Source organism: Lytechinus pictus, chromosome 13 (genome assembly GCF_037042905.1).
Source record: "Lytechinus pictus isolate F3 Inbred chromosome 13, Lp3.0, whole genome shotgun sequence".
Classification (NCBI taxonomy): Eukaryota; Metazoa; Echinodermata; class Echinoidea; order Temnopleuroida; family Toxopneustidae; genus Lytechinus; species Lytechinus pictus.
The window spans coordinates 26,689,626-26,704,613 of NC_087257.1; the positions used below are offsets into that span (position 1 = coordinate 26,689,626).

The window sequence follows — 14,988 nt, forward strand, 5'->3', positions numbered from 1 at the left end:
ACTGTGAGGAAAACGAAAATACCGGCTAAATTTAATGAATTTGTCGCCGCTTCGTCAAAATTGGCTGATGCCATTTTCCGACGGCGCTTACTGGGGCGTGCTGTATTAAAGGGAGATCGAACGAGTCGTGTTTAGTTTTCCAATAACGCTCGGCTTACTAGTCAAATATAATCCATACTTTAGTACCAGTAAGGCGCTGTCCCTTGTACTTTACTTGATAGATATGTCCTTTTGCTTTTTAATAGAAGCAGGTACTGTACTCATGGTACTGGGCATTAATAGGCATACTGCTTTGCTGGGAAAGGGATTTTTCAGGATTTGCTCAGTTGGTCTGTGGGCTTTCGATGGCCTATTAGCTTGATTTAATTGACTGGCAGACCGTGGGCGAGGGGTGGGGGGGGGGAGGTGCAAAGGGAAGATGACCCTGTGATGAGATGACTGACCGTTTGAAGGATGATGCGATCGGAAATTATGGAAATGATATAACTAATGATTTCTATAAGGAAGAAATGTATTAATTACGATTGTCAGCACTAGAAAAAAAAACTTGTATGAAGTCTGTGTCAGTAAACTTGATAGAAATATAATATAGGCCTATATCCACTTTTTAGTTTTCTTTTTACAATCTGAATCAATTTATTATGAAATTATCGCAATGTTGAGGTAATATTCGCTTTTCAATCTATTAACATTTTCCTGTGGTATAGGCATTGGCGGATGAACGCTGATTCAATTTGACAGTTTTTATCATATTCTTCCAATGCTGTTTGAAAGAAGAAATTCTTTCGTTATACTGTTGTAATCATGATCGTGATGACCGCCACCTTCTCCATCTTGACTTCATCTCAGAACTTGCATGGAGATAGTAAAATAAGAACCATTTTGTGCTGGACGCCATTAATATCATCAGACCCCATCTCGAGCTATTTCCCCATGAAACATTGAGTGGAAATATTAATGGCATCCTCATCCTTTAACGTTCATTACCTGCTAATGAAAAGGACTTTAGATGATGAGATTCTTGGGTTGCCTGGAGAATGTTTGCCTAACTCGTTCTCTTGAACCCAACGGCGGGGATGAAACACTCTTGACGAAATTAAATATTAAACCGGGAATATTAGGCGATGTGACGACGGGTTGCATGTGTCTGTTTCCGTCCGCCTTAAAATAAACACTAAAGCAAAAAAAAAAGCCCCCAAAACAAACAAACAAAAAACATTTTCTTTAATTTAGATATAAAGATGGGACACGAACACTATATTTTACCCCTCATCATTCTCATTGCCCCTTTTATTGGTGGGTGGGGGAGATGGGTAATTTAATGATCAACACAAATTTCACAAGAAACGATACCCCCTCAAACAACAACTAAACATGTATAACAATATTTCCGAAAATCAGTAGGCCTGGCGGTATAATAGCGGTCAATCTTTGTGTTAGGAAGACGATTATTTATTTTTCATATGGAAGAACAGACATATTTTTCTTGGGAGAATATGATGTATTTTCTATCAAGCTGTTACCCCACCCCCCCCCCCTTCCATGATGATAGAATAATACAAGAGAAACAATGTGATATTGCTTACCAGTCCTATCAATTTTCACAATTATTGAAAGTACGATCTTTTCTTGATGGTGAGGAAAGATTTCTCGATTATACAGTGCGTCCCACAAAAAAAACCAAACCGAGATTTAGCGATGATTTATCAAAACTTAATCATAAATACAATAGTCAAATGACTTACCAATGTAAAGCTTAGAATCTCCTCTTTCATCTGAAATTACTTAGATTATTCCTCATTCATGCATGAGTGAGCAAAAACAATTTGAAGAAAGGATACCAAAAACTCATTTGGTGGGGGTATCTGAATTTCAAAAAGAAAATCACTTGCCTAAAAAGTTCAATATCTGCTCTTTCAATTGATACCCCTTCTTCCCTCTCGAAGTAGTTAAGTCGTCGCTCGATATCACTTATTGAATTGATAGCTATTGCTCTAAGCGAATTTCTCACTTGGCTTGAGAAAATAACAGGTTTAGTTGATGGTATATGCCTCGTCTAGCCGTCATAGCTAAGATTTTATGTACCGTCACTATATGTCAAAATATATGGTTGGAAATATTTTCGTTACTATAGTATAATCAGTCTCAATATTTCAGAAGTTTTTGTTCTCATGGAAATAAATACTTTGATGATTATGTTGTTAAATTCATCACAGTTTATTTTTATTTTTCCTATCTTTACTCTTTAACTTTAGGTATTTTGTTTTATATTGAAATGTGCCAAGCATGACAATATGCAATTCTTTTGATTTGCTTAAATAAAACAAACACAACTTAAGGAATTTAGAAAGCGTTCAGTTTTACTCCTCTGTTTTTGTGGGTTAAGTCTACCTCGTCACCCCTCCCTCTCTCCCCCTCCCCGCCACTCTCTCTTCCCTTCATTCATCATGTACTCCTCATCTCCCTCTACGTGTCACCTCCCTTCCCTGCCGTTCATGTCTTGGCCATAATAACTTTATGAAATAAACATCAGTTTTTAATTCCCTCAATTTGACCATTTCACTGGTCGAATTAGCATTACCTTAATCGAGTATTTCTTATCTGAACTTATATATATTGGAACTTTTTTGAACGATTTTCCACGTCTTATGAAAAATGTTTAAAGAACGCACACATTGTATGATTTATTATTTGAACTTTGCCTGTTGGTCATATTGGAAAACGAAAGACATTGCAATCATTCCATTTAATCGAGTACATAGATTATAGTCCAATTCGTAGAACCCACTTCGTCATGGGTTGTGTTTACATGAGATAGAAATGCCAATACAGTTATCTCTACCTGTGAAGGATATACCACTCACTGATTCATAAATATCTCGTTTGTATGTCATCATTTCCTTCTTTATTTACTTGCTACATGAATAGGCAAGACGGAATCTGACCCCATAACCAAACTCCCATGCTGACTAGGGGTGAAGTCAGAGAATCTTCATAGAGGTCGGGCAAGGTATAATATATGTATACTTTCCTCGCAGTGAAAAAATAAGGGTCTTTTTCATGATAACATAATGACCCACATTGTCTTCCATCTTCCTCCTCTTCTCTCTTATTTTTTCATCGCTTGTTCTCCCAAGTTATAAAAAAAAATATTTTTTAAAGAAGTTTTACGTTCGGCCTTCCTACCCATGACCCCCCCCCCTGTATATCCACGACAGCATCAGGCATTGTTTAAGATGGATTGCATTTATTCAATAATTAACACGTGCATTTCACAGCACATGCACTGAGTATGGATTTTCCGATATACTTTTGCTGGTATCATTTTGTGAAATTTTTCATATATATAATGTTTTTTATGTAAGCCTTTTAATCGGGTGTTTTCATTTTCTTTCTTTCTTGTCAGCTTTACCCTATTTTTTCTTTCATTTGCAACGACTTAAGTAGTTATGTACAAGTCCTGATTGAAAAAAAAACGATAACAAGAATTAGTGTAAAGTTGACTTTACACTAGAAGAATTTTTAGGACTCCGATTTAATCATATATTTTTTCAAAATCTTCATTTTTGAAATTTTCATTGGTCATGTTTGTATTCTTATATCAAACTATTTCACGAAAAATCACGTGTTAGGGATAGGGGCATGACGACCTCAAAGTTGAGGTATTTTCTCGTAATTGAAAAATTGTTAAAGCTTTGAACGATTAAATCATATCTTTTATACTCTTCTTTCTTTCTTTGCGTTTCCTCTTCTCATTTACCCCTTTTCTCTTTATTTCATAACTTGAAAAATAATAGGGGTCAACCCTCTTCTCCCCTGTTTAGCGCCGCCCCAGTATTATGTGAATGTGAAACTTGATGATGCGACAGAGACATGAAACTTTTGTTTACAAATATGATGTTACCGGAAGCTTGGAGAATCTACATGCCCCGATTTCTCATTAGTTTTAGTTCCACAATTTGTATTCTATAGGCTTAATATGTCATTGTGTGATCGATTTTATTATCAATATAATAATGTATGTTCTAAGTTCAATGGAAGTTTGATGATAGTTGTTATTCAGTGAAATTAAGGCATAATCAACCACCGTTACTTTAAACTACATCGGATAGTTTAATCAATTGATCTATTATTAAATCTCGATTATCAATTTAAAAGAAAGTCACTGATGAGAACGTGCATTCTATATGAAAATTTTCAAAAGTTATTTCTTATACCATGTATTTAGTCTGTTTTCTTTTCTAATTAATCCTATTTAAAAAGTGAAGTTCAATCCGAAGTTTTGTTTGGAAACACAGTAAAAACGTATCGTAAACATGTCCAATTAAATTGTAGTTTACAGAAAATATCAAAGGAAAATCTGGGCCTAAAGAAAAATGCGACATATTTAAAATTCACATTCGTGCATCAAGTGAAACCGCAATATGACGTGGATTATTTTGGTTTGATAAATGACGAGAAACCGCAAACATTTCGATTTTGTTCATTCTTTGTGTATGTAAGGCCCTCAAGTTACATATCATTTTTTTGATATTGAAATAATCCAGTGGTTGGATTGACTTTTTCTCCATTAAGTTAAATCTGTGTAAATATAATTTTTGTAATTTTCGTAGTTTGGCATTAATATAAATAGATTCAAGTTAGCCTACATGTAATAATCATTCTGAAAAGTGTACGCCATATCTCAAATTAAGGGCAGACAATTATGTGCAAGGAGCGCTTCACTTTTTCGCAAAATGCAAATAGATTATTTCATTTTGACGCCCGATCGGCTGCGCTTCTTTCCGTTGAATGCTTGCTCAGTCAATAAATCTGATTTTAAGCCCTCGCTTTGAGTCAATATGCAGTGCAAGCAAGAAATATGACTGATATTAATTCCATGATTAGTGGCCAATGTTTGAATTTACTCTCTTGTGTACCATCATGATTAACTAGCTGATGGCACTATGCATATTTTGCTTTGGCTTTACTGGCTTTTAGATTCATGATTTAATTTTGATAACGTTTTATGTTTCGAAATATGATTGAGTTTCTCTATTTTTTTTCTCTAACTGTCTCTACTTCTAGCGGGCGGGGGATTAATTTGAGAGTGATGACCTAGGGCCCTAGGCATATAGCGGATGGCATCATTTATATCTTCATGTACCATGGTTACCCATTTGATTTTAGTCTTACGCCTCCAACCGCTCCACCATCATGAGTTTCATGACCATTAAAGAAAATTTGGAGGTCCCCTTTATAATTCTCATCACATTTATAATGAAGAAATTCGTCGGCCATGATTTTTCTGTTAGGCGTTTGGTTGCAGCTTTTAGGGACCACTGCCCCTGCCAGTTATATATGCTTCTCTTGTCATAAAACTAATATATCAAGCTTATGACCTACATAGGCTCTGTATGAAGGCTTGCATCCCAAAGCAGCTGACTCTAGCAGCTCGCTTCGAAACGGAGAGAACATGGGGCTATATCGGTGCTTTCCTAATTGAAAGAACAGCCCCTCACTCGAGTACGTGATGAAAAATTACTTGAAATTGGTACTGTCAATGGGCTTACCATAGCTCAAAGAAAGGTTAAACACACTCAGCTCCTCATATTCCGATAGGGTATATCGGTGACATGATGGTCATTGCGATAGAGAGCAACAGAAATTCCTATACAATATGAACTGGTTGGAATATGACATGCATGTAGCAGTGAGTATGATGGAAGTTTCAATGCCAACATCTATTAAGCCACTTCGTGCAGTCTTCCCCGAAATATACTATCTAACTTGCTATTAATTAACTAACTAACTATTTTCTGATATATAAACACAGTAAATAAGTGAACAGATGAATAATGAAACATTGGCACGTATAGAGCTATTGTTTTTTTAATGAGAGCGCCATTTAAAACCAATCAGCAACAACAACATGAAACAGACTAGATAAATCGAGAACGGTTGGATAAATAATATGTGGGGGGAGTAAGATATTGCAGACGATATGAATTAAAAAAAACTAGGTAATACTGAAAAAAAGTATTGTCAATACACTACTCAATGAATTGAATTTCAGATTAATTAAATGTAAATGTGTGTTATAGTATCTACCAGGGGCCGGGAAACGATTTTAAAATTGGGGTACCGAACCAAAAGTTGGGGGGCTGAACATGCAGAAAATTAAAAGACAGTTTGATTGCCATTTTGTCTGACTTATTGTATCACTACTAGTCTACTAAATTAAGTTGGAGCGGGTCAGAGCCGTCTACCCCCCCCCCCCGGTTCATTGTCCCACGTCTTAGTGGAATGTTTTATATCGCAAGCGCCCCCGCCCCCGCTCCATTGACTTTCGTCGCATGTTCTATTTTGGATTTTTGGACGTGTGCATTCTATATTCTGCATGCAACACATGATGCTTGCTTGCAGATCATTCATTTAATTTAAAAAATCGAGTAACTTGCAGAAACAGCGCCGCTGGATTAAAAGGAGTAATTAAGCAGTAATTTTCTTGATTTACTACCGTAAGCAATTACATTGTATCTTTATCATGTGGAGGTTTTTTGTGAAATAAGAATGTACATTCCTGTGCCTTCGAAATCGACATTTGAGTGATAGATTCTTCGTTGGTAATGATGCCAGTTCAAAGGGTGTCCCACCAGCAGGGATCCATGTATTGTTGTATTGAACGGGACATTGATCAATGGAGTGCCTGAAGCGCCCCGACAAAGGACCCACCAATCTCCGCTGCGAGAATGCACTTTTGTCACTCGTGACAGGTGCATGTATTTTTTAAAGTTTTGACCTGCCTGAAGTCTGAACGAATGTTTCATCTTCGAGCCGCGGTCTGTGAATGTTAAAATTGTTATGAAGATCCAGTCACCCTAATTCTAAACAAAGAGTGGTTATCAGTTAGTACAACTAAGTCTAAGACTAAGAGTGAGACTGCACAAAGTAGAAGTGGACTGGAAAGATGTTGGCATTGATTTAGAAACTTCCATCATACTCACTGCTACATGCATGTCATTTATCAACCAGTTCATATAATACATTGTATAGGAATTTCTGTTGCTCTATCACAATGACCATTTTTAATTTCAATTCATCTATACGTCTAAATCTGCTCCTAAACTCTTTTGTTGGATTAATGATTGCATATTATGTAATGTAAAATGAGCCCTTTAATCAAGTTATAAATGTTTTAGGGGCCCAGGCTTGTTTTTAATCTAGATTCTAATTAGACTAGAGTGACCTGTCAACATAATCTTACCTGATTGTTTTCTTATTTTCATTGATATTTTGCAGAAATCTGGAATATCACAAGTTCATCATCATCATGAGGTTACACAGAAGACAGGAGCTTTTATTACAATGGATATTTAGTGCTTTTATCATCATTTCATTACATGTATTTTCAGATGCACAATCAACAGGTACGTGTACATTTCTTTATTTCAAATGTGTATGGTATATAGATTTCTAATTATGAAATAGGTCTAGGCCTAATTCATAAACCAAAGACAAGTAATGAAAGTTGATCCAATGTTTAATATTGCCCTTTGTATTTTTATGTTTCAATCATACATGTAGATCTAAATTGCAAAGTTATTAAATATCTCACAACTGCTGCTATTATCTGTTGGAATGAGTCTTTGTTGTCTTTGTTTTTATTTTGGTATATAAAGAAAGTATGTTTGGGAAAAAAATTAGAGTTAATATTTTTTTGGATTATTTTTCTGACAAGAGGGGAGGGAATAATTAGAAATCATTAAGATTTCAGAGCAATACTACAGCTACATGTATATGCCCCCCTTCCTCTTCCACCATTATTTTCAACCGCAAAAAAATGTGGAAAAGGAATGAGTAGAAAAGAGACAGTTTGTTGTAAATGACAAAATAGATTGTCCCACCTCCCTCCCCAGTCACTCCAACCCCTTCGAATATGATGACATATTAATACATTTAGGGAGAGAGTGAGGGAAGAAAATGAAATTAAACTGTCGTCTGACCTTCTTGTACATGTACATACTACACGTAGACAATTAAAAATGGATCTAAGTATTTGTACAGTAGACTACCGGTGCATACTGGACAAAAATAATTATATTAAAGTGAAATTGTAGCATATTTCATCACTTGCTTGGAATTTGAGGTATGATCAATTGATCAGGTTCACTCTTACAATTGTATCAAATTATTAACTTGTGTTTTTCTATGTATTGTGTGGTACTGTGCATATAAATGTGTACTAATACTTACACAAGATTTAGTTATATAGCTTGGCCAATTAATAATTGCTACATGTAGGCTATATGCTATGCAAAATAATTTTGACTCATATCCTAGATCCCCGGTATTGTATACTTGCACATGTTGGTCTACTGGCAATATACTGTATGGAGTTCTTCTGTAGATCTGTATGTTTGTATATGTAGACCAAGAACATGAAATGTACTGTACATGTAGGATCCCTGTGTAGAAATAATATTTCCAATGCAGTGGGATGGTGGCACGGCACAGTGTAGTTTGAGAGGCTATGGTTTGGTGTACAGCAGGTGATCTGGTTTTGAAAACAGAGAGCGATGGAGACAGATGGAGGGCAGTTGAATTAACACAGGCCTGTAATCTGAAGCAGGCTACTGCACCCCGGGAATGCTATGTTGTTGATCTTTGACCTCATCTTTCTTCTATCCTCTCTCTATTTCTCTCTGTCTCTGTCTGTTTCTCTCTGCCACTCTCTCGTCTCATCAATACAACCATTTCTGAACTCAAAACATTAAAAGCAAGGCATGTCATGATTTATTTTGTACCCAAGTTTGTTTTTTTAATACCTGTAGATAATAGCTTGTCCAAATAATAAAGTTTTTAATAGTCAAAATAATTAAGTTACGGGTAGTCAAAATAAATGTCAAATTTGTGATGTACATGTAGGCCTGTCTCATTAGTTTGAAATGCTAAGACTTACATTATGTGGACAGTTACTCAAATTTACAGGGATCACAAGTTTTCTGTCTCCATTACATGATAGCTTTGTCCTACCTGTAAAACTTGAATTATACCTGTATTTAATATGGCTACATGTACATTGTACATAAACTGCTGTAGACCCTGAAGTTGCATGTACCACAGAACCAACAATCTGTATTTTCTCTGCTCATGTTTTGCATAGGACTTTTTGCAGGGTGGGGGCTAAGAACACCTGAAATCATAAAAAGAAATGTAAGAAAGTAAAAGACAGCACAGTGAGCACACTTACAATTGACTCGTAGGATATCTTGAATTTTGAGAAAATTTTCAAAATTAAAAATAGGTTTTGACAAATTCTTGGGGGGGGGGGGGCTCAAAGCTTATGTTGCCCCCCCCCCCCCCTCTGTATATGCTGAGTCTCTGCCTTACATTGTTCATGTAATCAGTTTTGAAGGCCTCCAGTAAATTTGTACAATAGTACTGCTTGCTATTTGTTATGAAGGTACATGTCTTTTTCATCTTTTATTTTGGTCTCACATGCATTGGCAGGCAGATGGAATAACAGTCCCTCGACTTGTCCTCCCAGCATGACTTCCAATTATATAGCCTTTCAAAAAAGTAGGCTGTCTGATGCAAAATGTTGATACCACCACACCCCTACCCAGATGACCCGCTGCTCTTCACCAGAGCAAGAGGTCATGTAAAAAAAAACATGGACCAATCACAGTGCATGCATTCTCACACCTGTCCAGATTGCAAAAAATGCCTGTAAATTACAGTAATCTGTTCAGGCAAATGTATACATGTATATGTCAGTCTGCTGTGCAAACCCTTCACTCGGTTAAAGGGTCAAAATACTGTACATACAAATCAAGATACTAAAAAGTCGATAACAGTAAGTTCTGCAAGTTAATTCTCCAAGATTAAAGGAATTTTCTAATGCCCAATAAAATTTCTGTTTACATCGTACAAACTTGAAATGTGAGGCAAGAAAATGTGCACCCTTTCTGCGAGAGTCAATACTGACTCATAACTATGCAAACTTCATCTGGTTCTAGCAGGTGGGATTACAAAATATTTTTCTTTCAGTTATTTTTCAAATACAACATCTTGGCATAGATCGGTATTTCCAATAAGAATGCACCCTTGTCAATATTTTTTTCTGACAGGTCCAAAATACTAAAATATTGGTACATAGCTTGCTAGAGCCACAGTAATGTGCTTTTATATACATGTATTATCTACAATAAAAAAAAGCACAACACTTCTGTACTCTGTACATAGCAATAATTTTGAAAGTCATCCATACAAGATTGATATATGTATTTAACAATTTTGTTAAATCGCTTTTGTATTAAATCCCAATATTATAATCAAATAATGAAGTCTAGGCCAAAAAGTATGGCACTGGTACACTTCATGTGTACATGTAAGCCATGCATGGGCACATATTGCCTTGAAAAATATATACACTGTAGGGGGCCTACCAAAACAATACCTTGTCTTTTCAACAATTATCGAGCAGTTACACTTCTTCTACCAAAATCATAGGCCTACTGTGCATGCACATGAATGGCACACAACTGATAGTCATCTTGTTGGGTTCTGCTCAAATTCATTTTTTGCTTGTTATAATGAAATTTAATATGTTTAAAGTGTCCTAATTTGCACTGTACCCTGTAAAGCTACATGTACATGAATTATCCAGCCTACAGTTGTGAAAGAAACTTGTGATGTACATTAATTTGGAACATGTGTGTAGATGTAGAAAATAGAATGGAATTGGGAGTAATTGCCAAGAGCATGTTCCTCAATCATTACCATGCATTCATGATGCACGACAGATACAGTGGATTCATTGTACTTCTGGCTGCAAGGGCTGGAAATATCAACCAGATTTTGCCCATCCCTGAAGAGAGATACATGAACTGTTGAGAGAAGATACCATTTCTCGTTTCAGGGCCACTCCTTGGGCACAAGATGTCATTTGAAGAAGAAATGTGATGTCTCAATCTCTCTTTACTTTAGTACATTTTCAGTATTATTTCAAAGCTGAAATGTTTTTGTCAACTCAATAGGCATTATGTTTTGGGGTTGTCTGACTTTCCGTCCGTCCCATTTTCATTTGCGCTATAACCATGGACTTCATGTACATGTACAGTACTGTTGTCTGTAGATCCACGCAATATCTGACAAACTGTTCAATGGATCGACTTCAAACTTGGTCATTTATCATACATGTATATGTTCCTGTAGGAGTGACAATGATCTGATTCACTTGAGGAGTATCAAGTTCAAAGGTCACAAAGTTTCTTCATGTACTGTACATAGGTAGCCCGTATGTACATGTACATGTATGTGCAGTTTAATCCAGTCCTAATAAGTTAAGCTATGATATACATACATGTACATGTACTACAGGTATATTGATGGTCTTATAATGATAATTTATCATTATGCCTTAATACTTGAAATGCTAAAGAATCTACATTATTTGTTAATAATACTTTGTCTATATTCAATAATTTGTACTGTGGCCCCCAAATCATGACCTACGCTTTTCGATGTGTATTGTAACATGCCATAATGAATTTGTAATTAATAGCATGCAGTTTTAAGTACCTGTCTAGTCACGTCATAAAGTAAAGAGTTAATTACACTGTACACTGTATATACAATGCAATAAAAGGTAATGACCCTGCTTTATTGTTATTACACTATCTGTATTAAGTTCATTGCCTTCAGAGAAATTATTGCCATAGTACATGTAGTTTCTTCGAGGCATACAGAACCTTATTTAAGTACATGTATTTACATGTACATGGGCAATTCCATACAGTAACCAACCTTTTTGTACTTGCGACCGCCATTTTTCTCAAGTTTTACTTCACTACATGTACATAAACTGACCAAGTCATGGTCCTTTGAGAACATTACAGAGTGTCAAAAGAACAAGAAATCAGAGAAAGAAAATTTCATGAAGGTCTCATATACATGTAGGAGGTCGGACGTACATATTTTATGGAATTACCCACATTTTTATTGTTTTATATGTTTTTCATATTATCGTATTCTGAGAAGCCTGTGAAATGGGCTCTGTTGACAGCTCTCTTTTTTATTCTTTTTAAAGCTGTTGTCTAAAAGGGGGAAAATTGAAATAGAAAACTGGAAAGAGTGCATTGTGAATACAGTATATTTTCTTCTAAAAAAAGAAGAAAGAAATGTTTCAATGAGTAATTGAGATGTCTTCTTTGTCTAAAAACTTGATGCGATATTTGTAAATGGGTGACATGTACATATACATGTACATGTAGTATGTAATGTAGCCCCTTTTCATGGTATTTGCCTGCAATGAACAAAAAAAAAATCTCACAAGCAAATATAGAGATAGGCAGGCATAACTTTAGATGTCATGTATACATACAGATGTACATATGTATGAATACTACAGTTTACAAGTGGTCTTTTTGTATAAAGCAATGCCAAGCATCGAGAGATGTACATTGTACATGTATGTACATGTAGATACCAAAGTACCTACCAAATACTTTCTAATTGAATAATTCCATGAAATTTTCTTACAATTTTTTTCCTTTACTTTAAATTTTTAGGAACAAGTTCTTCATGTTTGCAAGCGAGGACTTGTGGAGACTGTATAATAACAGACCCAAGCTGTGCCTGGTGTGCACAATCAGTAAGTATCAATTTGATCATTTACTATCAATCGTAATATCATCAGTGTTATTGTACAGTATGTCTGATCCCAAATTATCTCCTTTTTTACTTCACACATCGTTCAAGCCATGATAATTTGAGGCCATCATATTTTCATAGAACTAGAAGCATAAAGTCTAATAATTTTCATCAATATTTTCATGAAGGACTTTTCTGAAAAGCTGTTTCTGTGTGCAGCAGTTTTTTGTTTTGGTATCGATACCAAGTCTTTGTTTTGTTTTCTTTTCCATCATTTTGCTAGGTTATATTTATTAATTGCTATTGTCTACTTTGAAAATGAAACCAATCCTGAATTCTCCCGACTGTGCCACTGAACTTCAAGAGATTGAGAGCCTGGGAAAATACCAGGGAAATGTTTATTATTCTTGTCATCTGGCCTCATAATGAAGGATTGATTTGTTATTAATTCAGGATATATGCGTGCCCTAAAAAAAGATGACAAAAATACTATTCCTACATCATGTATTAAATACTTCAGTGTATTTTACAATCAGAATGGTATGGATTTTTTTCTAAAAAGAGATTCTTATCACATAATTTATACTTTTGCTTTTACAATTGAATCTCCTCGTTCCATTGGACAGGGACCTCATTATTTGAAATTAAAGGACAAGTCCACCCCAGAAAAGTATTGATTTGAATAAATAGAGAAAAATCAAACTTGCACAACGCTGAAAATTTCATCAAAATCGGATGTAAAATAAGAAAGTTATGGCATTTTAAAGTTTCGCTTATTTTTCACAAAACAGTGATATGCACAACAAAGTGACATGCAAATGAGTCAGTCGATGATGTCTATTGCTCACTATTTCTTTTGTTTTTTATTGTTTGAATGATACAATATTTCATTTTTTACAAATTTGACAATACGGGCCAACTTGACTGAACCATATAATATTAAACAATGCTAATTCCACATGTTCAGGGAGGAATTAATTGTTGTTTCACTTGACAATGATGAGAAAATTTGAATATTTTATAATTCATATAATAAAATACAAAAGAAATAGTGAGTGGATGACATCATCAGTCTCCTCATTTGCATACTGACCAGGATGTGGATATAACTGTTTCGTGAAATTAAAGCGAAACTTTAAAATGTCATAACTTTCTTATTTTACATCCGATTTTGAAGAAATTTTCAGTGTTATGCTTGTTGGATTTTTCTCTTTTTATTCAAATCAACTTTTGTTGGTGTGGACTTGTCCTTTAAATCAAAATAATAATAACATATACGTATAGCATTTATGAGGCGCCGATTTATCTACATGTAGTTTCCTATTCAATGGCGGACTATAAAAATAAAATATGAAAATGCCCCTGCAGGCCTATTGTGAACAAATTCTCTGATTGTCTATGAAATCAAAACTATGTGGAGGGCGGCACCATCTGAGTCCGGTGAGCGTGCACCTTTTAATGCATCTCTGTTGTACATGTACTACAATGTACACTGTCAGAATTAATACAGTACATGTATCTTTTGAAGAACTTCAATGCTTTTGATCAATTTATCGAGAAAGGAAATACATGTAGATGTAAGAGAAAAAGAGAATTTAAAGCAAGGGTGGATGGTCATGGAGATGTCGGAGTCAAAATATTTTTTAACTGAAGCAGAGTACATGTACATTAGGTGAGACCTCTTGATAGTGTGAATTGCCTTGGGGTTCAAAATGCAAAACTTTGTACAATGTAATTTGAAATGAAGATTAGAAAGAATATACATGTAGACTCCTCCCCCCCCCCCCATGAGCAACAGAAAATGTGCATTACTTCACCAGTACCTGTATACCCGACTTCTACTTGTATTTGTGTCCCACTTTTCTCTCCTTTAAATTTTAAAAAACTTTGTGAATAGTCTATCCATTCAAGTGTAGCCATTGATTACGTGTAGGTGTTACAATTGAAACGAAAAGGCATTAAAGTAAACTTGACTTTTGTCACAGTAGACCTTCGTTTGTGGTTGTTTGGGGTTGTTATTCTCATGAATTAGGAATGCAGATTCAAGCTCTTTCTTTGATTGTTTTTGTGTGTGAATGAGAGAAATATGTTACTCTGTATATCTTTCAATGTCATCAAATTCCTTGTGAGGACTTTCATCTTCACCTCCACTACACATTAATACACAGTACTACTGCTACTACTTCTTCTACTACAACTCACCACTACTCACTACTACTTCTACTTGAACTACTACTTCTCACAATCTCACTACTACTACTACTACTACTACTACTACTACTACTACTACTACTACTACTACTACTACTACTACTACATGTACTACTACTAGTAGTAGTACTACTACTACTT

The 14,988-nt window shown here is 35.3% G+C and overlaps 1 long non-coding RNA gene across 1 annotated transcript; it reads left to right on the top strand.

The window, feature by feature from the left end:
- The first annotated feature begins 6,378 nt into the window (after positions 1 to 6,378).
- On the top strand, positions 6,379 to 12,640 carry LOC129274693 (uncharacterized). The gene is made up of 3 exons (XR_008585933.2): positions 6,379 to 6,500; positions 7,282 to 7,409; positions 12,555 to 12,640. It is a non-coding gene; the product is annotated as an uncharacterized LOC129274693 (long non-coding RNA).
- The last annotated feature ends 2,348 nt before the right edge of the window (positions 12,641 to 14,988 follow it).